Source organism: Dendropsophus ebraccatus, chromosome 10 (assembly GCF_027789765.1).
Source record: "Dendropsophus ebraccatus isolate aDenEbr1 chromosome 10, aDenEbr1.pat, whole genome shotgun sequence".
In the NCBI taxonomy this organism is placed as follows: Eukaryota; Metazoa; Chordata; class Amphibia; order Anura; family Hylidae; genus Dendropsophus; species Dendropsophus ebraccatus.
In genome coordinates, this window is record NC_091463.1 from 87,381,278 (window position 1) to 87,397,810 (window position 16,533).

General features: G+C 42.2%; 1 long non-coding RNA gene across 1 annotated transcript; it reads right to left on the bottom strand.

Moving 5' to 3' along the window:
- Window positions 1-2,024: 2,024 nt before the first annotated feature.
- LOC138766235 (uncharacterized) lies at window positions 2,025-15,863 on the bottom strand. The gene is made up of 3 exons (XR_011358709.1): window positions 15,778-15,863; window positions 6,049-6,369; window positions 2,025-2,199 (listed from the first exon to the last, which is right to left on the bottom strand). It is a non-coding gene; the product is annotated as an uncharacterized lncRNA (long non-coding RNA).
- Between the last annotated feature and the right edge of the window lie 670 nt (window positions 15,864-16,533).

Here is a 16,533-nt window from a genome sequence, read left to right on the forward strand (position 1 = left end):
AGAGCTCCCCGTGCGCCTGTGGCTGTGACTTCCGGCGCACGGGGAGCTCTCTGATGCGCGCGCTGCCGGGGACAGGACGGGACACCTCTGGCAGCCACGCATCACCCGGGGGACTAAGGCTGCATTCCCACGTTCCGTGATCCTGGCGGATCACGGAGGTGGAATGCCGGTACCGGAGTCCCCCCGCGCCTGGACAGCATCTGTAGTTAGATGCTGGGAGCGGGGGAGACTGTATTCATAAGCACCACGCTGTAGAAACAGCACTGCGAGGTTGATTCATTACAGCGCGGCGCTTATGAATACAGTCTCCCCCGCTCCCAGCATCTAACTACAGATACTGCCCGGGCGCGGGGGGACTCCGGTACATGGTACAATCAGTGGCGGATTATAATGTGGGCGGCCGCCCGAACCGCCCATATTATAATCTGCCACTGAATGCCGCCCTCATGATGACAGCCGGTGGCGCCGCCTGAGGCAGACGACTCAGGTCGCCTCATCATTGCGGCGCCACTGACCCCAATACCGGCAACATTGTACCTCCGTTCATCATCATGTGTGGGCATGGATTCACCTGTATATAACAATCACAACGCATGAGTCCCATGGTAAAACCTCTGTACTCCTACATCAACATGGGAACTGGTACTTTATAGAGGATCAGATGTTCTAGGATTATAAGATTGTCTTATTAGACCCATTGATTACGTTTGAAAATTAATAAATACAATGAAAACAGGAAATGGGTCTGTATAATTCTGTTTTTAATCAGAAAAGTTTCCTCATTGTCTCTCAGTATCATCAGTATGGATTAGTCTGTAGTCAATACTGTCATCCACTAAGCTGAAGATCCTGAAGTAGTCCAGAAGATTATAAGGTTAACAGGAATGTCCAGTAAGTCAACTTAAAGTCTCAACCATTAGATGTAAAGGTCTCCATACACTTTAAAGCGTAACTGTCATTTCAGGGCCATTTTTTTGAAAACATTAAATATCAACAGTTCAAGCGATTTTAAGAAACTCTGTAATAGGTTTTATAAACCAAAAGAGTTTTCTTCTGGACTGAAAAAGCAATCTCCCAGCCTCCCCCCTGACTTATACTACTGATTTCTGCAATAAAAAAAATGTGACAGTTACGCTTTAAATTAAAGGGGAACTATCTGCAGGTTAGACGAATATAACCTTCCTCCTCGGCGCTTGTCCCACACTGTTAGTCAGAGCAGTCATTCGTAGGCTTGATCGAACAGCGGGCTTTCTCCTCCTTCCACACGGACCGGGAAGGCATCAGCAATTAAATGCGGAAGGTCCGGCTCAGTTTGAGTTCGATCGAACCTAGCTTTTTCCACTGTTCGATCAAGCCTTGTCATTAGGAGCACTGGTGCGTCGGCCGCCACTTCTAAAGATAATTAATGGAGCAGGCACGCCATATAAAGCGGTATTGCTCCTAACAGTGCACCGAAGTGAAGATCTCTCCAACTAACAGTGCGGAACCAGCGCCAAGGAAGAAGGTAACACACACTTCCTTCTCAGCATCGCGGGCAATATATGGGGCTGTTAGCAGGTTACATTTGTCCAACCTGCTGATACTACCCCTTTAAAGATGTCTGAACCTGCTGCTATTGGTGGGTTCAGGTGACAGTATAAGGTGTATGGGGGCCTCTAAACTCTAATGACAGATGATGTTGATGAAGAGATGAATCTACGATGGGCATGATGGATATCTACCACCCAACACTTTTGTTCTCAGAAGGATAATCAAGTGCCAGAGTTGACCTACCCCTCTTCGTTCAGAACACAGGAAAGTCCGACCGTGCCAAACACTCATATGAATGGAGAGGCAGAGAGAGATAACCGTGAGCCGGGCAATTGTTTGGCCACCAGTTATTAAAAAAGCCTTAAGTCAGTAATAGAAATATAACCCAGAGTTGATAATACTATCAAATAGCAAAAACGTAGACTTGGATCACTTTATTTGAAAATGTAACCACACAATGGTGGTTCAATTTTGGCTTAAGGACTTAAGGACTACAACACTATCTTTAGAGACCAAGGAGTGGTGTGGGGTAACAATGACATCAGTATCAGGATTTCTTCACTGTGATGACCATGAGGATGATGAGGATGATGAGACAGATGACACGTATTATGTCCATGATAAACTTGTGCTCACAAGATGCATGTTCCGGACATATTGTACCTGCAACTAGATAGGACAGTGCATATTAATAAGCGGTGGGTGTAGTGCTGGGTTCTACATTGGATGAAACATTAAAACATTGTCGCCCATAACAGAACTTTGTTGTCAGTTTGCTGCATTGTATAAATACCATCAAGGGACAATAGCTATGTCCAGACCCCTATACATATGTTCTAATGGGGCAGTGGCTCTCCAGCTTTCAGTCTTTTAGGGTAATGCTGGGACTTTTAAACATTTGTAGGCTATGTTCCCACATTCTTTATAATTTTTTTTTTTTATGACGTTATTTATTTTGCAGTTTGGCCGCCCATCAGTGCAATGGCGGCTGTTGGTACATTATTCTAGTTCAGGAGGACTGGTTGCCCTTTGGGTGTGAATTTATTTAAAAAAAAACATTAAATTTAATAGTAAAGACGGATAAAGGACGGTGAAAAAAGAAGAAGAACTAAAAAACAACTAAAAAATAAAGTCCGCTGTTTGCAAAAGACGTCCGAAAATAACTGTCAATATTATTATTTGACGTCCTCCTCACAAGACGTCCACCGGAAAAATTGACATGTCAATTCTTTCGGCGGATAGCAGAATCGGGCCGCCCATAGAATGGTGTCTATGGAGCCGGCGGAGAGACGCGCGCCCATGAACAGGTACGAGCTACAGAATATGTCGGAAATTCTCCGCTCGGGTTCCGTAGTGTGAACCAAGCCTAATACTATTATGCATACTGTTTCGAAGGCAAAGGACGGTCATACCAAATATTTTTTAATTGAAAAAAACAAAATGTAAACATTTCTTTTTTTACGCTTTCTTAGCTTACAGCATTTTTTTCTTCACCTGCCAGTACCATGGATACTGTGTAATATATGGAGAGTGGGGTTATGCATGATATCTCCTAGGTGTCAGCCATGAGTCACACATGTAGTATGCCATACACATATGAGTAGTATCTGTCCATATTTCCTACATTGTGCATAGGTGAAGTATGTACAGCAAATGTCCTGTATATAAATGGCGTATAGCATGTCATATATACAAATATATAAAGTGGGGAAAATAAGTATTTGATATGCTGCCAATTTTGCAAGTTTTCCCACCTACAAAGAATTGAGATGTCGGTAATATTTATCAGAATCTAAAAAAATATTGTATGAATTTTTAAATAATTATTTGTAATTTTATTGGGTGAAATAAGTGTTTGATCACTTACCAACCAGCAACACTTCTAGACCTGTTAGTTTTTCTTTAAGAAGCTCCGCCTACTTTGCACTCATTACCTGTAGTAATTGCACCTGTTTGAACTTGTTATCTGTTTAAAAAAAACACACCTGTCCACACATTCAATCAACCACACTTCAACCTTTTCACCATAGCCAAGTCTAAGGACACCAGGGAAAAAATTTTTAAAACTGCACAAGGCTGGGATGGGCTACAGGACAATTGGCATGTAGCTTGATGAGAAGGCAACAACTGATGGAGCAATTAGTAGAAAAAAAAAGGTGACTGTAAATCTTTCTTTTTTCTGGTGCTTCATGTAAGATCTCGCCTCATGGGGTAAGAATAATACTGAAAATGGTCAGGAATCAGCCCAGAACTACACAAGAGGTCCTGCTAAATGACCTGAAGAGAGCTGGGACCACAGTCTCAAAGATTACTATTAGTAACACAATATGCCATCATAAAAATCCTGCAGGGCACACAAGGTCCTTCATCTTATGCCATCACATGTTCAGGCCCATTTCAAGTTCACCAATGACCATCTGGATCATCCAGGAGAGATATGGGAGAAGTTAATGTGATCAGATGAGACCTAAATAGAACTTTTTAGTATCACTGCCACTCGCTGTGTTTGGAGGAAGAAGGATGAGTACAACCCCATGAACACAGCCTCAACCGTGAAGAATGAGGGCGGAAACATCATACTTTGGGGTTGATTTTCTGTAACATAGACAGGACTACTGCACAGTATTGAAGGGAAGATAGATAGGGCCATGTATCATGAGATTTTGGCCAACAACCTCCTTCCATCAGTAAAAGCATTGAAGATGGGTCATGGTTGGGTCTTCAAGCAAGACAATGACCCAAAACACGCAGCCAGGGCAACTAAGAAGCGGCTCTGTTAGAAGCATTTTAAGGTCCTGGGAAAGCCACCAGTCTCCACACCTGAACCCAGCAGAAAATCTTTGAGGGAGCTGAAACTTAATGTTGCCCAGTGACAGCCCCGAAAACCTGAAAGATCTGGAGAAGATGTGTATGGAGGAGGGGGAAACAATCCCTGCTGCAGTGTCTGCAAACCTGGTCAAGAACTACAGGAAAAGTCCGACCTCTGTAACTGCAAACAAAGGTTTCTGGACCAAATATTACGTTCTGTTTTGCTATTGTATCAAATCCTTATTTTATGTAATAAAATGCAAAAAAAATTATTTAATATTGATACAATGTGATTTTCTAAAAATTACTTTTATAGATTCTGTCTCTTCCAGGTGAAGTGTACCTACGAGTTTATCGTAGATACACTTCACCTGGAAGAGACAGAATCTATACAAGAAATTTCAGAAACACATTCTTTTCATTTTTTGTAGGTGGGAAAACTTGAAAAATCGTCAGTGTGTCAGATACTTATTTTCCTCACTATTTATATAAGACAAATTTACATCTATAGGCTATGTTCACACTACGTATATGTCCGGCCGCATATTTTCGCGGCCGGACATATACGTGTTAAACTCCGGCTGGGGATTTACGTAAGTTGCGGCCGGCTACGTACGGACCGCGAACTTACGCCCGCAGTCTACTTACGCTTCCCGAGCGCCCTACGTAGCGATCTGACAGCGGTCTTTTACTTGGAAATCTTCGCCTAGCCCCGGACACCCCACAGAACCTTTTGGATCGGCAAAGAAAAGTGAAAAAATTAAGAAATCACCACTACGTACGGGACCGCATGTTACGCTACGGGCGTAAGTTACGGCATTTTCGTCCTCAAACAATGGTCTGGTTCATTTTTTACCGCGCCGTGTACGATCCTGGCGTAAGTTCGTACGTAGTGTGAACTGTGCAGCCGTACATCGTATACTTTCCATTGTACGCAAACTACGTAAATCTCCGGCCGCTTATTCACGGAACGCGCTACGTCCGGAGACTTACGTAGTGCGAACATAGCCCCAATCTATGTATAGTATAATAGGCATGTGTGAGCCATGTGTCCTATGTATGAATGGTGCGTGGAGCATGCTTCTTATCTATAAGTAGCATGTTTGTGGCATTAGTCTTATGAGTAAGTGGCTTCTGTACAGTATGTCTCTATGTGCCCATTATAATTAATGTATAGGCAGCTTTACACTTCCTAGCTGTTCATAGTAGGGAATAAAGGAGCCAGACCCAAAGCAATCAGTAGATCACCGGTTGGCTTTCATGCACGAAGGGGTTGTCTTTTGAATATTTGAATTTGTTGGTTTTTATTGGTAATGACATAATTCTAGGTGCATGAAACCACCACTAGGGGGAGCTTATTGCATATAGGCGTAAAAGGCTAGTAAAGGAGTTATCCCATCATTACAAATTCTGTTCCTATTAGAGATGAGCGAACCTGGAGCATGCTCGAGTCCATCCAAACCCGATCGTTCGGCATTTGATTAGCGGTGGCTGCTGAAGTTGGGTAAAGCCCTAAGGCTATGTGGAAAACATGGATATAGTCATTGGCTGTATCCATGTTTTCCAGACAACCTTAGAGCTTTATCCAACTTCAGCAGCCACCGCTAATCAAATGCCGAACGATCGGGTTTGGATGGACTCGAGCATGCTTGAGGTTCGCTCATCTCTAGTTCCGATACATTTTAGTGGAGATGTATCATAATATCCTACCTGTAGAATCTGATATTGGGGTCACTACCAGTATGGTTCCAGGTTCCTTTGTTTTAGAACCATCCTTGTCCACCTGGCAGGAGTAAATCCCAGAGTCGTCTTCGGTCAGGTTACTAATAGTCATTTCCAGGTCTCCTTTGAGAAGTGTAATCCTGTTTTTGTAATGCTGGTGTTGCTCAAAATCCTGCTCACAGCCAAAATTCCACTGGACGGAGTAGAGTTCTGTCCCCGGCACAATGGGACAATGTATGGTGACAGAATCTCCAGCTGTGACTGTCAGTAAAGGCGTTTTTTTCCCCATGAGATCCTGCTGTGCGGCTGCTGTAGAGACGGAAACAAATATTAGTTATGTGCACATCTCATCATCATGCCATCACGCAAAACAGCAAAAACGTTTATGTTTTTTTTTTTTAGCTCCAACTTTCAGCAATCGTAGGATTACTCCAGTGGGATGGCGCTTACCGGCTTAGGAAATATTTGTCACAGTTTTGCAGTATGAATGAGCAGTGTAGGGTACAGGTTCCACAACTCCTTAACCTCTAGACAACCCTGGGTGTACAGTTACGACCTGGCTGCCTGTCACCAGACGACCCTGGACGTAACTGTACGTCCTAGATCTCTGAGGTGCTAGGCAGCGTGCAGCTGGCAGGTGGGGGCCAGCTGCACCATTAATTACAGGCTGCACCGATCGCGCTGCAGTGTGTCATTAACCCCTTAAGCTCCTGTCACTTACCGATATATGCATAGTTAGGGCGCTTGTTATGGGCTGCTTCCTGCACGTGCGCCGTTACAAGACTAGATATGCATATATGAATATGCATAGTGGGCTGGCCGGGAGGAGGCAGGCAAGGGCGGCCGAGCCGATGCTCCGGGAGCATGGGAATGGCCCCAAATGCTCCGGGACTACTCATTAGCATATTAGCAATTAGCGGAAAACGCTGCTATACCGGACCCCTCTGGAATATGAAATACAGCCCTGGAATCCGGAGGTAAATAGCGGGTGGCACATATCAGCAGGTTCACTGGCCCAAACCAGCTGATGAGTGGATGGTGTATATTACACCCTGCTTCTGACTCCTCCCCTATATCCCCTGAGGAAGCTGTAGAGATGAGACGCACGTTGGGTACTAAGGTAGAGACCATTACTATGTATTGTCCTGTGATGTTGTACATGTGATTGGGGAGTATTATGCTATGAAGCATTATTATTCACCTATATATTGATGGTAGGTTGTTACTATACCTAGTGCAGCACTAATAGCATTACTTGTCAGTATTGTCAGTGTATGCAAATGTAAATGTCTCTGGCCAAGCTCTGGATTGCTTTATTAATGATTAGGATTTCGTTATAACTAAGTGATTTTGTGAACTGTCCTGAAAAAAATGATGTTTCTTTGTTATTCTACAAGTAGGAATCAAAAGGTTGTGATAGAAAGAGATGTAGAAAGTATAAGATTTAGGAGATAGATATATGGTATACAGGCACATGAGATACGTAAGGGACGTAAAACAGATGTGTTACAAATATAAGGGAAATGAGACGTATAAGAGATGAGACGATTGTGGTAGAGGAGTATGTGATAGGAAGATAGGAGAAGTGATACTGATATGTGAGAGATGTGTGATAAAGAAATGAGAGGAATACAACAGAGAAACATGAACAATGTAAGAGACAGAGTGATAAAAGAAAAAGCTAGAGCACATAAGAAAAAATGTACACCAGGTATCGGAAGATAATAAGCTTTATTATCACTGTTTAAGGCCTTATTCACACGACCCGTAAAGTTGTCCGTAATTGCGGATCCGTAATCACTGTCCAACTTGGAGCACATTGAATTATAATGGGCTATTCACACAGTCCACGTTAATTTTGTCCTCTTTACCATCAGAGAAAATAAAGAGCCTAATCCACAACGACCACAAAAGACTTCAAGCTGTCATTGATGTTAGAAGAGGCAATACACGGTATTAACCCCTTCCATCTGCAGGACGTACCGGCACGTCCTGACGGGGGTGGGGAGGTTCAGAGAGGGGCCGCGCCGCGACTTCGCTCTGAACCGCCATGATCCCGGCTGCTTTCTGCAGCCTGGGAGCACGGATATTAGCGGGTGTGCGGCCGATTGCCGCAACCACTAATTAAACAACTAATAAAACACGACAGCTGCATTTAACTGTCCTGTGGTGCCGCTCTCCCTGGTGTCTAGTGGCGGAGAACCGTTACACTGGCCAGGCCGGGGATCAGCGTTGGAATGACACTGATCCAGGCTTGGCACTCCATATATCTGGTCTGCTGCAGACCAGTATAATAGAGCACTGATCTGATCGATCAGTGCTCTATTATATATACAATGGGAGATCAGTGATGTGTATATAGAAGCCCCCGCGGGGGGTTCTAATTACTATAAGTGAAAATTAAAAAAAAAAAGTGTTTTTATTAATAAAAAATCCCCTCCCCTAATAAAAGTCTGAACCACCACCCCTTTTCCCATTTTATACATAAAAATAAATAAATAAACATATTTGGTATCGCCACGTGTGTAATTGCCCAAACTATTAAATTATCTCATTCCTGATCTCGCACGGTAAATGGGGTAAGCGCATATAACTTCTAAAGTGCAAAATTGTGCATTTTTGGTAGCATCAAAAAAAAATGTGATAAAAAGTGATCAAAAAGTCGAATATACGCAAGTAAGATACTGATAGAAAGTACATATCATAGCGCAAAAAATGACACCTCCCACAGCCCCATAGACCAAAGGATAAAAGCGTTATAAGGATGGGAATAGAGCAATTTAAAGGAACATTTAGCTTTTTTTAAAGGTTTTATTTTTTTAAAAGCTGTCAAATAAAATAAAAGTTATGCAAGCTGCCTAATGTTGTAATTGTACCGGTCATTTAGCCCCATAAATGCTGCAACCAACCACATAGGTGGCCACTCTGTCAGACCTCCCAATGCAATCCCCCCCAATGCAATCACACGTTGGCGAACAGTTAACATGGCAGCTGGAGGTCTACTGAAGCCCCCTGTTGCTCTTTACTAGTTCAGTCTGCCTCAAGCAGACTGAACTAGTAGAGAACTGATTTTACAGATCAATGCAGTGTGATAGTAATGCATCGAGCCGTGTAAGAAATCAAATGATTACTTATAAGTTGTAATATAATTTTTTTTTATATCATCTCAAGTAATATTAATTTCAGTGACCCTCCCTCTTTTTCACAATTTGCAAAGAAAAATATTTACAGCCTATTGGCATCCCTGCGCGTAGAAATGTCGGAACTATTACCACATACACAAAAAAAGCCTGAATTCCAGATTTTTGGTCACATCACACCCCAAATTGAAGTTAGTTAAAAGCAATCAATATCAACATATAGCACAGTATATACATAACATCATATAATATAGAAGCATATTATTGCGTATTATTGATTTTAAGTTTAAATTAATTTTAGGCAATAAAATACAACAAAAGCTATATAAATTACTTATCAATGTTATCACACTGATCACAGAATACACATAACATGGCAGTTTGATCGCACAGTGCACTGCCTAAAAATACATTTTTTTAAATTCTTTAACGTTATGAAAAAAGTATTGTTATTTATTAATTTTTTTAAACTTACACACTCGTTTCACAAAACTTTTGACATGATATAGAGACATGTCAAAAGTTTTGATCGGTCCGGGTTTGAGTGCTCATGTATTTATGACATGGCAAAAGAGTTTTGTGAAACTACTATGACACTTTAAATAAAAGTGCTATGGCTTTAAGAACCCGAGGAGGGAAAAAAATAGGCAAAAAAATACATTTTCAAGTATATATCAATGGTTAATACGCAAAATGGTCAAACATGGATACATAAATAGAAAGATAGTAGAAGATGATAAGAAGATATAAAAAAGATAGATAGATCTTTGCTGCACTTTTCCTGGATGGGAAAAAAAATTCTTTACTGAACGTTGGAGTGCCGTGGAAAATACTTTGATACCTATATAATGGTCATGGCGATCTACTGGCACCAGTCTCTGTATATATCAACCGGCACTCCAGCACTCGTGGTGGCGCGGTGCTCGTGGCAAAGCAATGAACCAATAAAAGAGCACTGCTGTTGAGAAAGACCGGAGGGTCGCAACGCGTGCAGCATTTATAATTATGTTACAATAAAGATTGAAGAAGCATTTACAAGAGCGAGTGCCGGGACCTATCTTTTATTGATCTACTGGCACCCTCACTATACTGGATAGTGCTGCTGAATTACTGCAACAATCTAGATCAATAGATAGATGGATAGATAGATAGATAGATAGATAGATAGGAGATAGATAGATAGATAGATAGATAGATAGATAGATAGATAGATAGATAGATAAAGTCACCGCAGCACTCCAATAAAGTTCAAATAAATGTGTTTTTTATTTCACCAGGCAGTGAGCTCACTGCCTGGTGAAATAAAAAGCACATTTATTTGAACTTTATTGGAGTGCTGCGGTGACTTTCTATATTTATCTACAGCCCATTTGGTCATATACGGGCACACTGCCTGGCACCATCCATCTTGATTTCGCTGAGTGCTGCATTTATATTCTTACAGAGTAGATAGATAGATAGATAGATAGATAGATAGATAGATAGATAGATAGAAGATAGATAGATAGATAGATAGGAGATAGATAGATAGATAGATAGATAGATAGATAGATAGATAGATAGGAGATAGATAGATAGATAATAGATAGATAGATAGATAGATAGATAGATAGATAGATAGACAGATAGATACTAGATAGGAAATAGATAATAGATAGTAGATATATAGATAATAGATAGGAGATAGATTAGATAGATAGATAGATAGATAGATAGATAGATAGATAGATAGATAGCCACAAGGATAGTAGGCAGCACAGCTTCGAAGCTAAAGGTGGGGGTGGGTGCCAGCTAGAGGACCTAGACCACGGGTCATTGTAGTTATCCAAACAAATTCCAACGGCACTCCAGAGACTTCAAATCAAACGTGCAATTTATTCATATGTGCAGCACAGCAAAGTAAAGCTTTACTTTGCTGTGCTGCACATATGAATAAATTGCACGTTTGATTTGAAGTCTCCGGAGTGCCGTTGGAATTTGTTTGGATAGATAGATAGATAGATAGATAGATAGATAGATAGATAGATAGATAGATAGATAGATAGATAAATCAGAAGAATACCGCAGCACTCATGGGATAGAATTCAACACAACGTGTTTATTTCCCCAAATTTCTTGGGGAAATAAACACGTTGTGTTGAATTCTATCCCATGAGTGCTGCGGTATTCTTCTGATTTATATTACCTATACCGGGTGGTCGCTGGTATATACCGCCTGGCACCACATTCATCGCTACACGAGTGCTGCATTCATTCTGAATTTCTTAGATAGATAGATAGATAGAAGATAGATAGGAGATAGATAGATAGATAGATAGATAGATAGATAGATAGATAGGAGATAGATAGATAGATAGATAGATAGATAGATAGATAGATAGATAGATAGATAGATAGGAGATAGATAGATAGATAGATAGATAGATAGGAGATAGATAATAGAGAGGAGATAGATAGATTAAGTTTAATGTGTTATCTCAGTGCTATAATGATATCTATTTCCTTACCGGCCTGTAGAACAATAATGAGAGAAAATATGAAGAATTTCAGAAGAGGCTTCATTGTTCCAGTACAGACGGCTTACAGGTTCTCTCATACTAATGGCCCCTGATGCCGGATGTTATACTTAAGCTGTGAATGTGTTAGTTGCTCTTGTTCTGTTTTTTGTTTTTTTTTTGCACATAGTAATATAGTAAGTTTATTGTGGACACCAAACAACTGATTGGCATGGGAGCCGGGTGTCGGCACTAAAGTTTAATGAACTTCTGAAAAGTTTTGTTTGTCTGTTTTGAGAAACTTCAGACCGAAAATCTCAACTCAAGTCGTTTCTTAATAAATCACTTGTGTTTAACAGTGTTTTATGCTCCAAAAAAGTTTAACTATTAGTATTAGTGAACAACAATGTAGATTTTCACATGGTAGTTAGATTAGTTTCTGTAAAATGAAGAGTGTTATTTGTACTACAAAGATCATACCTTTAAGCCTAATGTTCAGACCTTTGATAATGACATTTCAGCCTCTTGGTCCAAGGCAAACTTTATTAGCATGGGAGTGAGATCTGGTCTGGAGGCCTAGCAGAGGCCTTGGGCAGCCATGACAGCAATTCCCCACCACATGATTACATAAAGATAAGCTATCAATCAATCAATAATGCAGAACATGCCCATGCCTCAAGTGTCAAGGAGATGTTGCTAAACCACCGCATGCATTCCCTTCCTGTCCTGCAAGATTCATGTAAAGGTTATGGCTTCCAACACGGAGCCTTGCATGTCAATCAAAGTGGAGGAGGGAGGAGGCATGCATGCTGCAGCTCAGCAAATCCTCCCTGACACATTCCCTTAGGACTGTGTGTTAAATATGCAGTGTTGTACATTACAACTTCAGAGTAATTTTTGGTAAAATATAAGCTTTGTTCCCAGAGTTTTGCAGGTAAGCCACACTTTCTGCATGTATAAATTTACCCTTCTAAAGGGCAAAAGCTTTTTCACCTAATGTGACACTGTCACCCCCTTTATGCATTCTGACTTCTCTACACAGGTGTAAAGGGTAAATTTAGCAGTTTTCATACCTTATTACTAGGGATGGTCCGAACCTGCCGAGGTTCGGGTTCGTATGAACCCGGACTCTCGGCAATGTTTCCCGCTGTCTGGCCGCTCCGTGCAGCGGGTGGATACAGCGGGAGGACCGCCTGGAAAACTGCGATACAGCCTATGGCAGGTTCGGACCATCCCTAGTCATGACGTATGATATAAAAATTGTTCGGACCATCCCTAGTCATGATGCTTATTCCAGTAAAAAGTGATCTTTCATCATCAGCGGATTGTGCTTTATGGGTGGGGCCTAGACCTTTAGGCTGGTCTGTTCCAATGACCATCGAGGGGCGGGGCCTATGTGCCAATGCCATCACGGGGGCCAACGGTGGCATTGTGGGCGGGGTTAAGTGGCGCTCCTCCCGTGAAGCCCCGCCCATATAGCACAATCCGCAGATGATAAAAGATCACTTTTTACTGGAACAAGCACCATGACGTATGATATAAAATAAGGTGTGAAAACTTTAGGTGTGTCACTTTAATATTTGATATAGCAAATTTCCTCTGGAAAATCTACTAAAGTCTAGTTTTGTCACTAAAATCTGGGATATCCCAGACAAACCCCTATGAGAACTGTGCTATTCTAGGGGGGTTTTCTGGAATATCACGGACAAGCCCCCATATAATAGAATAGTGCAATTAATACAAAAACTTAAAACCAATACTTAATGGGAGGCATTTATTAAGTCCGGCGTTTTTTACGCCGGACGTAAAAATGCCCCCGCAGCTCCGGCGCTACGGAGATTTATGTAGAGGCGGACTGCTGACATGCTGAAAGCTGACATGTAAACAACAGAAGGTCGGATTAGTTCACCTTGCACCTGTAGTGTCTGGCTCCAGACTGTGTGAGGAGGAGGGTAGGTGCACGGATCCAGGTGTTAGTCAGACGCCGTGTTCACATTAGAAAGCAAGATTAGGTGCAAGGATAACCTCACAGATTTATTATAAAAATAATAAAACCAACATGTTTTGCGCCGTGACACTAAATCAGGGTTGTCATACGGTTGTGACAACCATGATTAAGTGCTACAGTGCGAAACATTCATGAATTAAAAGTTACGTTTTATTTTCACTCACATGGGAGTGTTGATCCTCGCACCTAAACTTGCTTTCTAATGTGACATGAAAGCACTTGCAAGAAATATCTAATACAATAAAGTTTGCACTGCAATTATCAGTTGAACTGACCACTGTCCCCGTGCAGAACTATGATGGTTCACAAGCTGCGTCTGATGACACTACTCTGCACTCAAGCTTGTGTCAGGGAGTAGAGCCAATCCAACACAGTAGAGTAGAAGGAGGAGGAGCCAGCCTAGCACAGTAGAGTAGAAGGAGGAGGAGACAGCCTAGCGCAGTAGAGTAGAAAGAGGAGGAGCCAGCTTAACAGAGTAGAGTAGAAAAAGGAGGAGCCAGCCTAGCACAGTAGAGTAGAAGGAGGAGGAGGAGACAGCCTAGCACAGTAGAGTAGAAAGAGGAGGAGCCAGCCTAGCACAGTAGAGTAGAAAGAGGAGGAACCAGCCTAGCACAGTAGAGTAGAAAGAGGAGGAGTCAGCCTAGCACAGTAGAGTAGAAAGAGGAGGGACCAGCCTAGCACAGAAGAGTAGAAAGAGGAGGAGCCAGCCTAGCACAGTAGAGTAGAAAGAGGAGGGACCAGCCTCGCACAGAAGAGTAGAAAGAGGAGGAGCCAGCCTAGCACAGTAGAGTGGAAGGACGAGGCAGCCTATTTTATAAGTGGCAAGTGGCACAATGAAGACACAGAAGACAAAAGTTACAATCGTTGTTAGGTTTCTTAGCTTGAGTTATACCTATTGGTAGAGGCTTTATATGACCACTATGTGTCTCATGTCTTTCTCTTATCACATAAGAACAACTAAGGCCTTGAAAGCCAACTTACAGTTTTGACTTATTTTTGGCTTATTGTAGTGCGTGATGTCGGTGGCCTGCATTTTGCAAGGTAGGACTATTCTCTCCTGCTCCTGTTTTTATTTTATGGTTTGAGCATATATGATGTCAGGAAAATCTTAGCAGATCTCTTTTTGCCCTTCTTCTCCAGGCACAGCCTGTTCTCTCCCCAAGTGCAGAGCATCACGGAATGTCCGGACAGCGGGTCAGCTACATGGGCAGCAGGGACTGAGCACGGGCGACAGGTCTAACCGAGAAAGGGAGAGCTGGTGAGAGCAACTCCCCCAGCAGTCATCTATCCAGGTCTACTGGACACCCACACAATACAGATAATGAGAGCTCCGGTGCAGAGACACAGAGAGACCACTAGGGTGATGATGATTCACGTCACATCATTCTGGCGGTCTCTCTCCCATCTCGCACCATAGCTGTTACCAGAGGTTATCCTGCTTCATGCTCCTGTCCCCACCGCCGCACAGCTCAGCCCGCACAGTGGGTCGTGACGTCACCATTTTTCATAGGAATAGAAGACTTCAAGCTGTAGTCAATGAAGGAATAAAGCACTATATGTGCATTTCACATAATTAGTGTATATTTAGAATTTGTACATTTTTTGTTGGCAAAAACATACTGAAATATATGTTTTGACTGGAAATTCCCCTTCAACAGCTCATTTTATTATTAAACAAAGTCCTGAAGGTTTTCAAAGGTTAGGTTCTTCCATTGGCATGAATCACCTAATCATGAATTTTTGCTTTTCGGGTGTGCCTTTTTGTTTTAGCCTATTTCAGAGCTCTCGGGATTGGTGAATTTATTGCACAGAATAAACGGTCTTGGTCTTCCTTGTTATTGTCTGGCATAGTGCCCTCCTCTTCTTCAGTTTCTCTACATATTTACAGGTCTACAACTGATCTGCTGGGTAAAGGTTGTTTTTTAGTGATCAATGAATTTGTAGGCTCTTCTTTATGTCCAGTCTCTGCTGTTCATGAATATTAGTTTGTGCGTCTTTCTCATTCTGGCTCCATTTTACTTTATTCAGCTCTTTCTTCTGTGTCTAGATTTCTATTTAATGCAATGCTTCCTACCTGTTTAGTACATGCTGGTCTTCACATACATTCCGCATCGGGGAAGCCACTGATGTGGCCCGACTGGGCTTGGATGAGTCTGTTATCAGAAGGCTAGGGAGATGGCAATCTGCAATGCTCCATACACTTAAGACAAAGGACATATCTACCAAGAGCTTCTTTATGAAGTGGCACAAGGTCATAGAGGGCAGTCTGAGCTCTGAGGAGAGAGCAGGACTTATGCAACACTTCATACTGACTAAATGGTACTGCACAGAGGACATTAAAGGGGTTGGCCACTTTATAGTAAAATAGGTCAGTACAAAGTATTAGTAAGTGTACTTACTGTATATACTGACAGCAGCTCCCTCTGTACCTCATAGAGCTAATATCAGACTCCCCTTCACCAGGCTGGGCTGCCCTGCTCTGTTTTGTTTCAGTCCACAAAATGGCCGACATGGAGAAGCATGTGACCAGGCCCTGTCCCCTGTGTCCTCCATAGACATATACAGGCTGTGTGGTGGACACTGGGGGGCGGGGCCTGGTCACATGCTCCTCCATGTCGGCCATCTTATGGACCAAAACACTACAGAGCAGGACAGCACAGCCTGGAGGAAGGGAGTGTGATATTAGCTCTATGAGGTACACAGGGAGCTGCTGTCAGTTTATACAGTGAGGACACTTACTAATACTGTACACTGAGCAATTTTACTATAAAGTGGCCAACCCCTTTAAGGGAACCCTAGGAGCTTTAAAGGTCGTAAATCTCTCTTTTAA